Source organism: Myodes glareolus, chromosome 17 (genome assembly GCF_982192425.1).
Source record: "Myodes glareolus chromosome 17, mMyoGla1.1, whole genome shotgun sequence".
NCBI classification, from domain to species: Eukaryota; Metazoa; Chordata; class Mammalia; order Rodentia; family Cricetidae; genus Myodes; species Myodes glareolus.
Genome location: NC_142042.1, coordinates 20143568 through 20156405, shown reverse-complemented (window position 1 = coordinate 20156405; position 12838 = coordinate 20143568).

Below are 12838 nucleotides of genomic sequence, written 5' to 3'. Positions count from 1 at the left end.
TGGGTGCTGGGAGATGAACCCATTTAAGAGAAACAAGTGTTCCTAACCATTGCTCTCGACCCTCTCTTACTTTGGAGACACGATCTCTCCCTAAACCTGGAGCTACTCATTGACTAGACTGGCTGGCCAGCAAGTGCTTGGTATCCCCCTGTCCCTGCTGCCCAAGCTCTGGGATTATAGCCACATGCCTCTGGGCTCAGTTTTTATTTAAGTGTTGAGAATTGCTATAAGGCTGTGTTACCCATCAATCAAAACACAGTTTACTCTAAAGCTTAATGGTTTAAAACAATAAGCATTTATTACCTAATTTCCGTGGGTCAGGAACTCAGGAGTAGTTTGGCTGTACCATTCTACCTTTGAATCCACCGTGATGTTCCAGTCAGGACGATGACCAAGGCTGGGATTGTCAGAAGACTTGACGGAGGACGGAGGGCCGACTTTGAAGGCCTCTCACACAGCTGGCTTGGTGAGTTAATGCTGGTTACCGGTGGGAGTTTCTGTCTTTCCTCACCCTCGCCTCTCCATAGGACTGTTTGAGTGTCCTCATGACAAGGCAGGGGCTTCTCCCATAGTGAGCCATCAGAGAGACCCCAACAAGGAAGCTGGGTGCCTTCTACAGAGTCACTGATGTGTTAACAGTGCCCCCTGTTGGTTGCATAGATCAGTTTTAGATACGTTGTTGGTGGGGGGTTAGAATTACTGAGGGTGACTGAGGTGGCTGGCTCTTCCAGCTTGTTCTCTGATTCCGGTCCCTCACACATGTAAAACACACCCGTCCTTTCTGGGCTTAGCCCAGTATCTCATCAGCTGAGTTGGATCCAGGGGTGGATGAGACCCCTCAGGGTATCAGTCCCTTTGCACCTGAAGCTCTGTGATAAAGACATGTCTTCCGCCCCTCCCACCTCTGACACAGAAAGATGGACTGTGTAGTATGGCAGCTTTGGAGTTCCCCATTTTGAATGGGAAACAGGAGGCGGTTTTCAGTCCAACCAGACAGATGCCGGAAATGCTCTGATTAGGATTCAAACTGACCCTGTTCTGGGAGTGGCTGTCCATGGCTTTGGTGTTTCTGCGAGACACCGCGAGACCTGGTGTTTCTGTTCTGCCTTCTGACCTTCCTTACTACATCAAAGGTAACCTATATTTTTGCAGTGGAGAGGTACCCCCTCCTCTTTCCTATCAAAGTTGGTGTATCTGAAGGTATTTTTAATGTCTTTTGGTTTCTGTACCTTCATTTCAACCCTGTAGAGTTTCTGGTAATGTGTGTTTCCCAGACTTTGTACATTACCTGCACAAGGCTTCATTCATTCCTTTAGGCCAAAGCTACACCAATCCATCTCGTTAACATAAGTCTCTCTTTATAGTGGGGCTTTGCTGAAACAGCTGAGCGACAATGCCTTTGGGTTTTGTAGGAGACTGTGGTCCTCTGAAGTATTTGTAAAACATTTTCCAAATCACGAAAACAAATTGTGAAGTCAGTTACCTCTGCTTTATCCTCAGACCATGTTTTTACAAGTGGGTCTTTGACTGAAAGCCCTTCTACCATTTGATGCTCGTTACTGGAACCGTTTCGGAATCAGACAGTCCTGTCTTCTTTGACTGGCAACTCTCCAGTTACCACCCTTCTACATACTGCTCTAAGGAGCAGGAAGAACCCGAACAGTCCCTGGAATACTCTGCCAGGAAATCTCAGCGACGTCACCCAGCTCTTTAGATGCAGTTGTGCGTGGTTTGTGTGCGTACATGCCCATGTGTGATGGAGGCAGAGGACAGCCAATTTTTATGGAAGAAACCATCTATTTTGACTTGCAGTTCCAGAGGGGGAGTCTATAGAGCTGAAGAAGGCATGACAGCGGGTTTTGTAGTTTTTTGGGGATACTCAATGGCCTGGAACTTATCAGTAGGCTAGGCTGGTCAGCCACCTCCAGGAATCTCTCTCTGCCTTCTCCCTGTTACAATGGCAAGCAGAGGTCACCATGTCCCGCTTTTTAAAAAAACTGTGTTCTGCAGATAAAACTCATGTCCTTGTGGTTACATAGCAAAGTATCGGTGAATCAATCCCACACCAGTTATGTTTTAAGGGGTTATTTATTTTGGGGGGTAAAACTTACATACACCATAAACCGTCAGGAAGGGAGCCTAGTCGCTGGAGCAGGAGCAGGAGCTGGGAGCAAGCGCTGGAACCAAGAGGGCCTGATCCGGGATCTGTGGCTCTTTTTAAAAGAGAAATATACCACGCCCCAGCGGGCTGGTATTTCAGCGGCTATTGGCTGACGGAGCGGAAGGCGCTCCCTGCCGCACTGTGGGCCTGTGCTTCAGCGACTATTGGCTGGTGCTTCAGCGACTATTGGCTGAGGCAGCGGAAGATACTCCCGTAACAGCAAAGAGTAACCAACCTGCCAGTCTCCGCTTGTTTGAGTTTGAGGATCTAACCCTCTGCATGTGAGATCATGTCATGCTTCCCTTTCCGTGCCTGGCTCACTTCAGTTAGCCAGTTAGCCCAATGGCGTCAAAACTAGGGTTTTCTTCTTTAGGACTGAACAGCATTCCACATTTCAAGCCAGGTGATGGTGGTACACACCTTTAATTCCAGAACTTAGGAGGCAGAGGCCAGCCTTGTCTACAGAGTGAGTTCCAAGACAGCTAGGGCTGCACAGGGAAACCCTGTCTCGGAAACCAAACCAAACCAAAACAAAACAAAAGATACAACATTCCTTTGTCTGTTCATTCTTTGACAGTTATTTGGTTAGTTTCCGTGTCCTAGTGACTGTGAGCAGTGTAACAAACATGGGATGTCTCTTGGACACATTGATTTTGTTTCCTATGTATTCCCAAGAGTGGAGTTGCTAGTTGCTAGTTGTCTCATTTTAAACTTTTGTTTTTAGAAACATCTGTACTCTACTCTGTGATAGCCATATGCACCAGGTGAGATTGTCACGAGGGTCTTATTTTTAACAGCATTGCCTATAGCCTTCTTGGCCAGGGAAACCACATGGCCACAGAGGACAGTGCCCAGTACTTGCCATAGGAAGACATTCAACATTGGCTCACTAATGCCATCAACAAGTGTCACCCTTTGCATAATTAATGTCACTTAACTCTCTAAACCACTCACCAGTAGCTTACATCACAAGCTTCTACCTTATCTACTTTCCGAGTATGTCAGTCACCTTAGAATAAATCAACCTCAGACAGCAGAAACAAGAATTTCATATATAATTTCCCTTGAACATTTTGGATCTCCTAATAGGGACAAATGCAGTAATTCATTAAAGGGAAAAGTCTGTTTTGCTTTCTCTCTGTTCTCTCACTATCTAGACACAACTGCACATAAGACTCTGTGTGTTGCTGGAACATTCCGGAGCCTGTGTATTTGTTACTGTGCGTTTATACCATCGTCCTTGATGACATGCTGCGTGGGTTTCTCTGGAGGCCAAAGGGAAACAGAGAAAAGGGACAAGAGCAAAATACGAACAAAACAAAAACAAACTAAGAACTGAAAGGCAGAATGTGAGTGGGCACTGGAGGGGGAAAAAGATACCAGCGATATTTTGGTACCGGTCAGAACAGGTTTGCAAATTTACCTGGAATGTGAAAGCCACTGTGCTTTGTTTCCATTTCTATTGGGTTTTATTTCCTGTCACCTGTGGAATGCGACATCTTGGCAGGACCAGGAGGAGTGATTTCTTTCTTCATCAGTAGCTACGGGTCCATCCATTTCAGGCCACCAGCACAGGCTTCGGCATCACACAGCAGGAGGAAGCAAGGGTTCAGGAGAGCATGGGCCCCTCATTCCTGTGGAAACACACGTGAGCCTCTCCAGGCTCCCAGGCCCTTCATGCTCTGGCCCTATTACTGGTCTTGCCGTTCTATCAGGCCATGCTAATTTGACGTTTGGGCCACGGTTCCACCTTAGAGTCCGAGAACACTATGACTGGGAAATTCTCAGAAGTCATGTGGTCCAGACCCATCCAGAACTGAGCAAAAATGAATGGGAAGAGTGGAGTCTAAGGGTGGTGTCACGATAGAGCTTGGCTTTGCCTCGCATTCAGAGTGTGTCACGTCACCTTTTCTTTCTCCTTGCGGTAAGGCCAGTTCACCAAACAGCAATGTCGTCTGAGTTGCTCAGGAAACACCAGCTGCTGGGTGGGGACACAACGCTGGCCTCTCTAAACTGCTCCGACTCTCTCTGCCAGGAGCTGCTCTTTTCCTGGACACGGGAACTCCGGGGTGTGTCTACCCGCACCAGGTCCTTCCAGATGTGTTCCAGTCCTGTTTAGGCTCGAGCTCCCTCCCAGCTAGGATACTGTGTATCTATTTTACCAGCTTAGAGTCGCCCTAAAGCAGAGCCCAAGCCTTCCTCTTGCCTCTGTTCACTCACGTTAGCTAAACCCCAGGGTGCTTCTGTGAGGAGGAGTCTCCAGCTGCATTCAGCAGTGGTATTTTTTCCCTCTAGTTAAAAGCATGGCATAAATTACTGTAATTCTATTGCTATTTGCTATTTTGGAGTTATGCAAGTGATTCTTTTTGTTAGGGTGGTCCTAAAATATCCCATCACTCTGAGCACACACACACACACACACACCAGACATGTGATTTGGGCTGGAGTTTCTTTAGATTCGGGATTAGCAGACAGGCATGCTTGAGACTTTATGTCATTGAGGAATGAACGCAGGAAGTTGCAGATGCTGCTGAATGGTGACCTCAACTAAATAACCAGATTCTCTTATGTCCCATCACTTACCAGTTCATTTATTTGCTGAAAGAATGAGTCCCACATTCTCATTATTCTCTCAGTAGGCATCTCCACCCGTGGTGCTTGGTCAAAGGACGTGCGCTCGCTCTCCGTATCATTGGCTTCACAAACGAGCTGCCAATGTTTGGTCAGTGTACAAATTTCATCTTGGTACCCGATGACAGCCGCTGGGACTGCACTGATGCCCACTCCCGATGGTGACAGTGCGGACGGGACACAGTGAGCAAAGCCAGTTCCTGGTCACCGAAGCTCTTTGTCTTTAGGGCTCATCAAGAATGTGGCCAGCGCCATACACAGCTTTTCTTCACTGGCTGCCGTTCTGCAGAGTGACCAAGTGAAGGCCGCAATAACCGAGAGGTTTTATGGGCACTATAAAAGGTGTTAAACTGCACTAGTGATTTCGGTAATTTATTGCCGGCTTCTGCTTCAGCTCACAGCCCAAGTTGTCCACATAATTACAACACAAAGGACTTCAGCAAAACGCCGGACTAAGGCACAGAAGAGGTTGATTCTCATTAATTCACCAAGGCAAGGGAGGGGAAGTGTCCAAGGTCAGCAGAGGCCATTCCAGGCTGACACCAAAACATCACAGATGGGGGCAGAAGCTTCTAACTATCCCCCATGTCGTGAAGAACATGTGTCCAGGTGGATTACATAGCCCTCACCCAGAATCCTTCCTTTGGAGTCCCCTGGCAGGGAGGTGCCAGAACATGAACAGGTCTGGTCACAGGAGAGTAAGTGGCTGTATGTGTAACTTCTGAGTCTCCTGATGGCAAAGGCACTGACCCTGGCATTTCAGAATCCCAGGAGATGGGGAAGAAACAGGATGCTGGGAGCTTGGGTCCCAGATGGCCATGTGGTACAGCGTGTCCTGCCAGCTCTGATCCCCTTGATCCTGGACTGCTCTGGGAGAAAAAGAGAAGTCCCAATGATGACATCTTGCTGTCCCTTTGTCACGGCACTTGACCTGGAGTCTGCCTGTGCTCGAAGGTTCAGGATGCGAAAGAGCGCTGTTTGCTGGGGAAGTCCTCGTGAGGAGGACATGGAGGAACGAGCTGGGTGTGGTGGGAAAGGCACTACACAGCCAGAAGGCAGCGATGAGCTTTCTAAATCCAGGACTGATCTTGTGTTTGGGCAATAGTGGCAGCATGAGCTATGTAGAGAGCCCTAGTCATAAAATGCCTGAAATGAGATCTGCCCCCTTCGTTTCTACTTATCCTGACCCCAGAGCAAACAGCTGATGATGCTTGTACACTGGCCTCTAACAGCCCTGGTTTTGAATAAACCACCATGCATTGTCGTAGGCTGCACCCCTGTTCTTCATTGTGTGTGTGTGCCTGTGTGTGTGTGTGTATGTGTGTGTGTGTGTTTTAGGCCATAGCCTTGATTTGTTCTAGATTCTTTCTGTCCCAGCAGTCCTCAGTTATTGTCCACTGGCCTTTGTACCCACCTCAGATTGTGTGCGTGTGTGTGTGTGTGTGTGTGTGTGTGTGTGTGTGTCTTCTAGGCCCATAGCCTTGGTTTATTCTAGATTCTTTCTGTCCCAGCAGTCCTTAATCAGTGTCTACTGGCCTTTGTACCCACCTCAGATTTTGCGTGTGTGTGTGTGTGTGTGTGTGTGTGTGTGTGTGTGTGTGTAGGGGGCTCCACTGGGTCCCCACACAATGTGCACAGGAATTTGCACAGAAGTGTGCAGCCTTTTGGCTAAATCTAACAACTGTTCTATTTCTCCAGCGACAATCAACGTCGCTGCTGTATTATTATTCTCTGATGTTCCGATGCTTCATTTTTCTTCTGTTCTCTCCTCATTTCTATTTCCTTTTGCATTAATGGGGACTGAGCCTAGGGCCTCACAAATACTGAACCAACCTCCAACCACTAAGTGTACCCTAGCACCTCTAGATTTCACTTTTCATTTTCTGAAAAGCAAATTACTTTTAAAAATGAAGGAGTTAGAAAAAAAAATCTTATTTCAGGAGTCAGGTTGGTACAGCATGCTTTAATCTTGGCAGTAGGGAGGCAGAGGTAGGCAGATCCTTGTGAATTCAAGGCCAGTCTGGTCTACGTAGTGAGTTTCAGGGCAGCCAGAGTTACATAGTGAGACCCTGCCTCAACAAACAAACAAACAAACAAACAGATAAATCCCATTTTAATGGTTAAGCCAGCTATGCTTCTTGGTACCAAATGGGACATCTTCATCAACCCTTCCCTTCAGGGCTCAGGGACCTATGTAGAAAAGGAACTGGAAAAAGTATAAGAATCAGAGGTGATAGAGAACTCCAAGAAAAGTGTCTTCCAGACACAGCAGGACCGGCGCACATGTGAACTCAGCCTCGGTGGCAACACGCACAGGGCCGCACAGGTTTGAGCCAGGCGGGTTTCTACTGCTGAGTGGAGAGTTGTCACAGGTCCCCACCCCAACCACGAAGCTATTTTCAACTGGTTCTTGCTTATAAAGGACAGATTAATTTTCTCTAATGGCGTCTCACTGGGTCTATGAGCCACACTCCAGTGCAGGCCCCATGCCCAGCAGTAGCTGGCCAACACAAACAAGAATACTCTGGTATTCTTCCTGACCTTTTGTCTCATATTGTTTGGGTATGCTTTTGTGTTATTGGTTTTTTGCTTGCATATTTTGGTTTCTGTTTGAATTTTTGCGGGGATTCGTGTGTGTGTGTTTCTTGGGTATTTTGTTTGCTTCCGGATTATAGTTTTAAAGAGAGAAATGAGGAGTGTGGATTGGGTGGGTAGAGTGGTGGGGGAAATCTGGGAGGAGTAGGGGACCGGAAAGCATGATCACAGAATGTATTATAAGGGAACCAATTATTTTCAATAGAATGCCACTCAGCTTTACAGAAAGAAGGCTGTGTTCCATGCTGTGCTCCGTGTTTCAACATCCCTATACGTTCTGTAACTGCCTAACTTCAAAGCCCTTCCGTCTGCTCCTAGAACGCCTCTGTCCAGCTATGGCGAACGCCAGCTCCTGTTGTCCCCATAAAGTTTAAGTGTTCACCGCAGTAGCATATCTCTGGTTGCTAAATCCATCTGCCCTTCCAGCTTCTCGCCCTTCTGCCCCTGTCTGCACCCTGGGAGCAAGCTGTAAACGTCTGTAAACTTCTTCAACCTGAGAGGCCTTGGAAGGGAACCGGGGTGCAGGCAGCAGGAGGAAGTGTCCCCACGTCCACTTACTGAGGCTTGCTAAGGGTTGTTTATAGAGGGCTGCCCTCTTTCCCCAGAGCCCACGGTCTCCATCAGCAGGCTGAGCTTGGGTCTCACACTACTCTCTGCCTTGGATTCTGGCTCAGATCTCTCCACACCTCCTTTCCTGACGGCTCTGGTTCCCTGCAGCTCCCCATCAGGATTCTCAACCTTCTTAATGCTGTGACCCTTTAATACAGTTTCTCATGTTGTGGTGACCCCCAACCATAAAATTACTTTGTTGCTACTTTCATAACTATAATTTGGCTATTGTTATGAATAGTAGTATAAAATACCTGCTATGCAACTCAAGGGGGTCATGACCCACAGGTTGAGAACCACTGCTCTACCCTCTGCCTTGGCCAACAGTCCCATCCTGCGGGGGGCTGACTGCAGGGGGCTGTGTCAGCTGTGGATCCCATGGGGACTCTCAGGACGTCAGATTCTAACCAGAGCCCCAGGCTTTACCTCATACGTCAGGCCATTTCTTTATGGTGGGGAACTAGGTAGGTCCAGCCTTGGCATGTACACGGATGTCTCTGGTAGAAAGATGTTCCGCTGGCATAGAGGGCTCGTGCCTTTTTCCCTTCTCCAGGAAACCTTCACCCCCAGCCCCTGCCCCCTCAGTCCTTTATGAATCAGTTGAATGTACGTTCCACCATGGCGCTTTGCTGTTAGCTACATCAGCATCTGTTGCCTGTAGCCACAACACAGATATCCACTCCACCGATTTACAATGACGTCATACTCTCAGGCACCCTCCCAATTTTCTCGTCCCAATTTTCTGTCTCCTCAGCGGTGTTTTCTCTAGTCCGTCCTCCTTCAGCACAGGGTCCACCCTGGGCGGCATCTGCTCCCATGCTCCTTTAGTCTCTTCCAATCTGAAACACCAACTTTCGCTGTCTGTTATGACACTGTCTTGTTTTAATGAAGACCTAAAATTTGTAGAGGACTTCTAATTGGCAAGGAAATTAAGAAGACTCAGAAATATGCCCCATACCCCTCCTCCGGCAATGCTTTCTGGTGGTCCATATTCTCCAGCCTCCACCAGAGTGACCTTGACATTTTTGAAGACAGAATTCCCTCTCTCACACAGGCACCATTCCTTTAGGAAGCACAAGCCTTCGTTTTTGCTGCTATTTCTTTGTGATCGGGCTGGGGTTTACGTGTTCTTGTCCATGAAGCCACAGAGGTGATGCTGCCTCTGTCACTGGGAGCCACATTAGGAGGCACGCGGTACCTGTCTGCCATCACTGGTCTCTGAAACCGATTTCTGAATGTTTTTTCCCACCTTTAACCGGAGAGCCGTCTTCGTGGAGATATGTTGCGACCACCCGGGTCTAGGGCTTGTCATCAAAGCCTCTGGCCAGACTTAGTGCCTACTGGCATTTCCTGTTTACGGGAGGGGTAGAATCCTGTCTCCACTCTCTTTCCCCCAGAGACACAGCCCGTACTGAAAAGTGCTGAAAGAATTGACACAGTGTATCGGAGAAGGGAATTCCTCTGGGGAGCAGAGCGGGCAGGAGCTTTCTAGGGCTTTCAAGACCTACTTCATGTATGCTCCCTCCTCCTGGGAGACTGTCCCCACTTAGAGCTCACTAAAACTCTCCCTGCTAAGGGCAGGACTGGGGCGTCTCAAATTCTCCCACCGCCGCTACTCAAACGCTTCCTCTCAGTCACAGAAAGCAGAGAAATACACACTGCCTTCCTCCCGCCCCCCACCCCCGCCCCCAGTCCAAGGGATGGAGAGCCATTGCTGTTATGGAGGAGTCCCTAGGAAATTTGCTATCTGAAGGTATAAAACATGGTTACAGTGCCCCTCAGATAAGGCTTTCTCTCCTGGGGAAGCAACATTTCAGATAAGAGTGCCTCCCGCAGCTCCGATTCCCAGGCTTATCTTTGGATGACTGTGTCTGCGCGGCTTTGGTCAAAGTGTTTTTGTTCTGTTCAGACAGTGGGGACACAGCTGTTGGATTCTTGGCCGGAGATAACTCTGGAGTTTTCTGTACCTGCTGAGAGTGCTAAGGGAAACAGGATTCCAGATCCTTCCAGAAAGAGGAGCCCCCATCCCACGTGAAGAAGGGCACGCTGGAGGCTGGACGGGGTGGGCACAGCTTTAGTGCTGGGTGAGTGGAGTCATCAGACATGGGGACACACCAGCTGCCCTCTGTAGATGCTGACAGGGCTCACGGCCAGGAGCCAGGCTGCAGCTGTGCAGGAACTTGGAGGCATAAGTGTCTTGTGGTGGGTGGTCTGTGCTGGGCATTCCTCAGGGGCACTGTGACCCGAAGGCGTACTTGCTTTGGTCACGGTGATTGGAATGGAAAGATCAACCACAGGAAGTGAATGGACTAAAGAAAGGCCCTAAACTCTGGAGACTGGAAAGGGAGGCCGAGGAGAGCCGGGTATTAGCACTAGCGTGTTTTTCCCTATGGCAGATCTCTCTACCTCAATGCCCTGAACAGAACCAGGGACCTATGTCTGCAAATCAACTCTAAGTAACTCTCCCTAGATCCAAACTCTGCAGGAGACAGAAGACAACCTGAACTCAACCTGGCATTATGTCTTGCCCAGCCTTTTCTCATAATCCTGAAGGACAAGCAGCAGGTTGCCCTCTGTTCCCAGTCTATCTATCTATCTATCTATCTATCTATCTATCTATCTATCTATCTATCTATCATCTATCATCTTTCCAATCAATTAGTCAATCATCTATCTTATCTATCTATTTACCTATCTACCTATCATCTATCTATCTATCATCTATCTATCTATTTATCATCTATCCAATCAATCAATCAGTTTATCCTATCTATCTATCCATCCATCCATCCATCCATCCATCCATCCATCCATCTATCTATCTATCTATCTATCTATCTATCTATCTATCTATCTATCCATCTATCTCTGCCTACCAGGAAACAGAGTGACGGAAGACAAGCAAGGATAATATACTTCCAAGGGCTTGTCCCTAGTGACCTACTTCCTCCATGTTGGCCCTACTTTCCAACATTTCCCGAACCTCCCAAAACAGTGCCACAAGCTGGGACGCAGTTTCAAAATGCCATTTTTCCAGAGGATGTCTCAGATTCCTGCCCTACCCCTTTTTTTTAGGGCTAAGAACAATAGTTCCCTGTACCAGGAGCTTGTGCATTGATTTGCCTAGGCAACTGAATCATTAGTTCAAATCTGGCCCTACTAATATCTACTGTGTAAACATGTTTTAATAATAACAGTAATAAGAGACATTCCGACAACCAAATTGTCAGCCCTGTGTGTACACATTCCACATTAATTTGTTACAGCGGTCATGACAAAGTACCATATACTGGGGGCTGAAATCATAGGACTGAGTCCTCTCGCTGCTCTCAACATCGCTCAGTAGAAAAATTAGTTATGAAGTAGCAAGGAAAATAAATTTATGGTTGGGGGAGTTCCTAAGACCATTGGAAAAAGACATATTTCTGATGCTCGTGACCCACAGGTTGAGAAGGGCTGGTCTAGCGGCTCCATGTTCAAGCCCAGGGTGCAGTCAGGATTGATGTCCTCTCCGTCCTCTCCTTCACTCTAGACAGCCATCTTTTCCTTGTGTCCCCGCAGTGTTTCTCCTTCCTATGTTTCTTTTCCCAATGCTTCTTTCAAGGGCGCACGGGCCCTACCATACACCATAAGTCCACGTCTACCCCAGGCAACGCTTTGAAGACCCTGTCTTCAAAAAACGGCCTTCTGAGGTGCTGGAGGTTAGGATTTCAGTGTGTGACATCAAGGAGACTTAGTCAGTGCATAGCACTGCCTTGTGGATGCTGGGCCCTGGCGAAGTGTGGTTGGCTGTAGATGTTTACCAAAAGGCCTTCCACTACGTCCTGTCTGTCCTGTCTAGTGACATTCAACACTCCTTCCACAGCGTGGTTCCTGCAGTGGCCACTCAGCAGCCCTCTCCGGTTTCCATCAACTAAAAAGAGTAGAATCTTCCTCTAGGTGGAGACAAGCACTGTCTCCTCTCCTAAAGGCTCTTCCAATGGGGCAGGTCAGGGACCTGGTAGAGGGCCGCTCGCAGGGAGGTAAGTTCGCCTTCCAGTCCTGGTGTGATTGTTTCTGTACCTTTTCCCTCTCAGAATTCTCTTCTCCTAGTGTTGTCCCTACAAGCCAAGTCACCATGAGGTTCGGCCTGGAGGACAGTCCTTTCTCAGTCCCACCTGTACTGAAGCCGTGTAGCTGCCTGGGGGCCGGGCAAGGGACCTCCCTGCCCCCTTATCTGGGAAGCACAGATTTGTTCATAGCCTTCACCGTCCTCCTCCCTTCCGGGCAGCTGAGAGATTACAATTTGCCTGCCCTGGGGATTTTCTTCTGACATTCTAATAAATTGTCCCTGAGCTTCTGTTTGTGTCCATTCTTAAGTTATTTTATGAATGACACCGGGTGGTGGTGACACACATCCTTAATACAAATATTCAGGAGACGGAGGCAGAGGGATTTCTGAGTTCAAGGTCAGCCTGGTCTACAAAGCAAGTTCCAAGACAACAGGAGAAGCACAGAGAAACCCTGCCTTGAAAAACAAAGACAAACAAAAAATTATTTTATGAATAAAGACAAAAAACCCAATAGGGTTTCCGATTTCTTGGGTATCATATAATGGTTCTGCTGGGGTTTCTCAGAATTTCTGGTAACGCTTTTTCTTGACTTTTATTGGCAGAGAAAACAAGCCGGTTCCTGCATCTCTAGACAGCATGATAACTAGGTCACCTCTGGGTCATGCCTTCAGGGATCCTAGTTCCTTAGATCTGGGAAGGAATCTGGGCCATAGGATCAACTCCCAACCCCCCAAAAGGCCACTGCACAATGGCCAGAATACAGACAGGGTAAACAGAAGGATTTCTGGGG